Below are 6152 nucleotides of genomic sequence, written 5' to 3' on the forward strand. Positions count from 1 at the left end.
ATATCTTCAAGATCATCATTAGCTTCTTGTTTCCCATGACACATTATTTTGAAATTTAAAAATATTTGCATTTCTTGGGTTTTGGAAAAATGTAGGCCACTCCATTGCTTGGCTGTTGGTAGGCTTCAGGAAATGCACCTATTTGACCCTTTTTGAGCTCATTAAGCAGGAGAGTGTCCTCTGAAATCACCACCCTTACTCTGTTGATGAAGATATCCAATTCAGATGCTCTTCTTAAATATAGGGAAGAGAGATAAACATGCATGCATTTGTCCATACCTGAGTCATTTATGTTAACAACCACTTTCTTCTCCTTGAAATTTCCCTTAGTTACCATCACCACCCTCAGGTAATTGATATATTTTTCCACAACCTTCTTTTATGAGAAATGGTTAAAATTTAGAGAGACTCTCGGGGCTTCAATAAATTGATCAAATTTCTTGTCAAGGCAAGGTCTTTCAGCTACCCTATTGAGTCTGTCTAATCCAACATCATCTTCATTTTTGCTTGAAATTTGGTTGGATTTTAGCTTGGACTTCATCTCCCTCTTAGGCTTGGTGACAGGCATATTGATATGTTTAGGGATTTGGGTCCTTACTTGTTGAGCTGTTTCCTGAAGGGGTATATTAAAGCACCCATAATAGCTCCCAGTGACAGTGATGTCTATATTTGCAAGTATTTCTGGGAGTTTATTAGAGACTTGATATCTTGTTATTGACTCGTGACAAGGGAGGTAAGCTGTGAGACTTGAGTTGACAGAGAAGTGTTGGAAGCCTGAAGATCTGTGACTTGAGCTTGTAGATTCTGGATTTGAAGGTTTGTTGATGTAGAGGGTATAGATTGTGAACTGGATGCAGAGATGGTACCAAGTGAATTCTGGACAACATTCTTGATCTCCTCAAATACCAAAGCTGATGATTCATATCTAGCCTTGTACAACTGATCCAGCTTGACCTTAGAGTCATTATTTTGGGTAATTTACTTCTGGTTCACCTCATGCAAGGCTATGAAAGATTCCCTTAATTTTGTAAGATTTTCTTCAACCGGTGTAAGAGAAAGAGTTTCATCTATGAGAATGTTGGCATAAGTTCATCAATCCTTTGATTTACCATTTTCTTTATTCCAGTCTAATGTCCATCCAGATTTTTATTTATTTCTCTTCCAATATGATGAAATGCTTTTAATTATGCTTTACAAACTTCTGTAATGGAATCATAGACTTCTCGAGGAGTGAGGACCTTAGCATTACTCCCCAAAATGGTGCATAGTCTTCTCTAAACTTGGCCAAGGCCTCCTCCATAGTCATACTGAAGTCCTATGACAGTCATGCATCCACATTGCCATCCTGCTCAGCTTCATCTGCAATTTTGGCTTGCTGATCTTCAACATCTTCCTTATAGGACAACAAGATTTCCAGATAGTCTTGGTTAGACATATAAGTTGTGAGAAGTTGTTGGGTGATGTTGGCTAGGCCTGCAAGTTGATCAACTAGTAAATTATTTATTATTGAAGGTCGGGCTTGAGCATCTTGCAGCTATTGTGAGATGAGGTGTGAAGGTTGTGTGAAAGTTTAGTTAATGGCTGTTGAGGTTGATGGTTGGTTGGAAGTATTTGAGGTGGATGGAAGAGTTGGTGAAACTGTTCATATGACATGTGTCACAGTTTGACTCACAGTATGAATTGTGGTTGTGATAATGTGTTGTTCACTAGTAGAGTGAACCTCCATTAGAATTGGAGAAGATTTAACCAGGTTACTATCATGTACCATGACCTCAAATCCTTGTTCCTCTTGCAAGGAATTGGCACTTGAATGTGCTTCATAACTTGCCTCCCCAATAGCTGGATCATTGGAAATTGTACTCTCGGATTCAATTGACAAATCAATTTTAGCTAGGGTTGTGAGGGGAGTTGTTCCTGCTTGAGAAACCTCCAATTGAATTGGAGGGGATTTGAGTAGCTCCCCCTTAAGAGCACTACCCTCAAACCTTTCAGTCTTTGAAGACTATTGTGCACATGAAGGTGCAATTTAAACCTGCACATGGTCTTTAGTAAAAACTGATGAAACCCCTACATTTTTTATGGTGTCATCAAGGTCTACCTCAACATGTAGCCTCTCATCATCTAAAGATTGTATCTGAGTGGTGAGCACAGTTTCTTGAACCGTGTCACTTTATGTTGGCAAGGCTTGAGTAGATAATTCAAGCCTCTCATTATAAGATGAAGAAATTTGAGATAGAGATGAGTGAGTTCAGGAATGATTTTTGGCAACACCCCCTGAATGGATGAGGGAGTTTCAAGTGTTGTGCTCTCACTGTGTGTGCCAACCAAATGACTTCGTTCACCCTCTTGAGAGTGCTCAAGAGGGGGTGCAGACTCTTGACATGATGCATTGGGGAGAATACTTGTTTCAATAGTGACACCTTGTTGGGAAGGTTCCACTAGAGTCTATTGTTGCCCCATTATTACAATGCATATTTTTTAGAAGATGCAGAGGTGGCCATTTAAGTGGTCAACTCAACCTTCCTTTGCTTCTTTGGTTTTCCGACCAAGGGTGACTCAGTTTGTGTTTGATCATCACCACTCTAAGTAACAACTACCATAAATGTTTGTTTTCTCTTTTTTTACCAATTTCATCCTTTTGAGAGGATGAAGTAGTTGGATTCCTAAAATCTAATGGTTGTGAAGGAAAGGTCTCAGCTATGGAAGGCCCCTGTGTGCTATGTTACCTATCGAGAAGGAATAAACAGTTCATATTTACTTATCGAGAAGTCACGTGAATTAGAAGACTAATGTTGAGATGTCACTATCTTGACTCTTATCGAGAACTAGATAGTGACTAATCGAGATGTAGACTAAATACCCAGTTTGTCCTAATTGGACTGAATTATTCCAATTTTTATTGAATAAATCAACATAAAATTAGAATTGATTATATATCAAAAGTATTTTACTGAAATAATTTATTGAATTAAATAATTACAGCTCTGAGTTATTGATAATTCTAAAATTTATACTTTTAGAGAACTCCATATTGATATGTATATCAGGATCTATACAATACTTATCGAGAAGTCATAAAGAGGCTTATCGAGAAGTCCATCAAGAAGTCCTGGAAAATACTAATCGAGAAGTCTCAAAATGACTTGTCGAGAAGTCATTTAGACTTATCGAGAACTCAGTTCTCTACATACTTTTGTTCATTCTCAGTTATTTCTTATATTAATTTCACATACTGAAAATATGAATTAACATTTAGACAGTTTACTTAGAATTAGAAAAATTCCAAGTTATTTGAAATTTGAAAAATAAATATATACAGAGAATCCTGAAATATTTATAAATCATATTCCTAATATTTTTACTAATTAAATAAAATTAATTTTAATTTATCAAAAATAAATCTTATGCAACACATTAGCTGAGTTCTTGCCTTTAAGATGAAGAATTTAACATACCAATTTCACCTACAATTCTTGTGAAAGTTGATTCATCCAAAGGTTTAATGAAAATATCAGTTAACTGTTTTTCAGTTGGAATAAAAATAAGCTTAGTAGTATCATTTGCAACATATTTTCTAATAAAATGGTACCTTACATCAATGTACTTAGTTCTAGAATGATTAATTGGATTAACTGCAATAGATATGGCACTAGTATTGTCACACATAATTGAAATCTTATGTAACACTAGGTCATAGTCCATTAATTGATTTCTAACCCAAATCACTTGAGCACAACAACTTCCAGCAGCTATGTATACAGCCTCAACTGTGGAAGTTAACACATCTTGTTGTTTCTTACTGTACCAAGATACAAATCTTTGACAAGGGAATTGACAACTTCCACTTGTACTCTTTCTGTCTACCTTGCATCCAGCAAAATATGCATCTGTATATCCAACAGCTTCAAATCCAATTCCCTTAGGATAATATAATCCCAAGTGCGTTATTTCATTAAAATATCTAAAAATTCTCTTGACATCCATCAAATGTGATTCTTTGGGATTTGCTTGAAATTTAGCACACAAACATATTACAAACATGATGTCTGGTCTACTAGCAATTAAGTACAGCAAAGATCCAATCATTCCTCTCTAACCTTAAATGTCTACACTTTTTCCTTTCTTATCTTCATCCAATTTGGTAGCTGTAGACATAGGTGTTGATGCAGGTGAGCAGTCAACCATCCCAAATTTCTTCAACAGATCTTTGACATACTTGATTTGACTAATAAAGATTCCATCACTTCTTTGGCTAACTTGAAGGCAAAGGAAGTAACTTAGTTCTCCCATCATGTTCATCTCATAAAGATTTCACGAGTCTTGAGAATCTTTGACACAGCTCTTCATTAGTAGATCCAAAAATGATATCATCCATATAAGTTTAAGCTAGGATAATGTCATCATCATGCTGCTTGTAGAATATAGTCTTGTCAGTTATTCCTCTAGTGAATCCATGCTTTAGTAGAAATTCTAACAGTGTGTCATACCATGCTCTAGGTGTTTGCTTCAATCCATAGAGAGCCTTTAACAATCTATAAACAAAATTTGGGAATTCTGGATTTCCAAAGCCAGGTGGCTGTTACACATAATGTAACAACTAGGAAATTATGACCATTTTGTAAAATATTAAGTGAGTATTATGTGTCTTATTATATCATAAATAAGTATTGATCATAAAATGTTAGTTGTTATGTGTTGTATGTATTCCGTATGGTTCGGGATATTTTTCGAATATTTTATTACGTGTTAAATGGATTTATAATAAAAGTTATACTATCCAAGTTTCGTTCTAATATTTATTATTATATATAGAACCATTGCCTTATTTTGCATCATATGGCGTATACCACATTCATTTTCCGAACATCAAGTTAATTTTGAAAATGTCTTGTTTTGTGAAAAATAATTTTTCCGGGCCCCTACGGGTACTCAGAAGCCCACAAAAATCATATTTTTATTTTTATAAAATTATGTGACTTTCAATATTTCATATCTTTGTATTTTTGGATTATTCATAATTTTTGGAAAATTTTGGCATATATTTTGTAATTATTTGGAATTAAAAATTTAAAAATTATTTCCCATAAATTATTAATCAAGGGCTAATTAATTTTATAAGGAGTTATAATTAAGGACTCAATTATAATTAGGGGTATTTATCTACAATTATAAATAGATTTATTTTTATTAATTATTTATATAAAAATCATAAAAAATCAGAAAAATCAGAAAATTCTCTGAAAATCGGATTAGGGTTCTTGAATTCGGGCCAAAGAATCAAGCTGTGATTTCTAGTGATTCTAAGGTTCAAATATTATCATGTAAGTACTCAATTAAAGCTTTTGATCTATTCTATCTGATTATGCTATCAATTTCATGTCTAGATTCATAGATTTTCGATTTTGATTTTTAGGTTTCTTGACTGAAATTGGGGCATTTTGATTCTAAGGATATTTGATGAAATTGATTGTTTTTATAGATTTATATGATAGTTTATGATCAATTTGCATCATCAATTTCATCAAACGGTAGCTGTAATTCATAGTTCGATTATTAGGGTTTATGTTCAATTTTGATTTGATCATTTTTTATTTTGAGCAACCTGTGATATGTTTGGTGTTAGAGCTTAGATTATTCATGTTATAAGCTTTAATTTAAGATATTAATTTTGAAGTTTCATTTATAAATCTGTTAAATCGATCGTTGGTCGGAGTTTAGTTTGATTTGGCCGAAGAGTGAGATTCCGGGATGATTATGGTCATCTGTTGATTGATATGAGATGTTGAGATTGTTTGGAATCGAAACCCGGCAAAACCCACATCAAACTGTACTGTTTTGGCCGAAATCCTGGCCGGTCGGCGGATTCTGTGCAATTTCCGGTCATATTTTTTATGACCCGGGTTGTTCTTGGCAATCTGATTTCAGACCCGGTTTGTACCTGGTTTTGATCTGAAAAACCCAAATTCAATTTCAAAAATATGTTTCTGGAATTTATTTAAAAAAAATCAAAAATCAGTTTTATTTATTGTTATTCCCTAACAATCTAACAACAGGATTTACAGAAGGGGGATTGAATGGACTTTTGGTTTCTTTTGGAAAATTTAAAATCTCTTTTGAATATAAATATATATAGTTGTGAATGAACATGCAGT

Source organism: Apium graveolens, chromosome 6 (genome assembly GCF_009905375.1).
Source record: "Apium graveolens cultivar Ventura chromosome 6, ASM990537v1, whole genome shotgun sequence".
NCBI lineage: Eukaryota > Viridiplantae > Streptophyta > Magnoliopsida > Apiales > Apiaceae > Apium > Apium graveolens.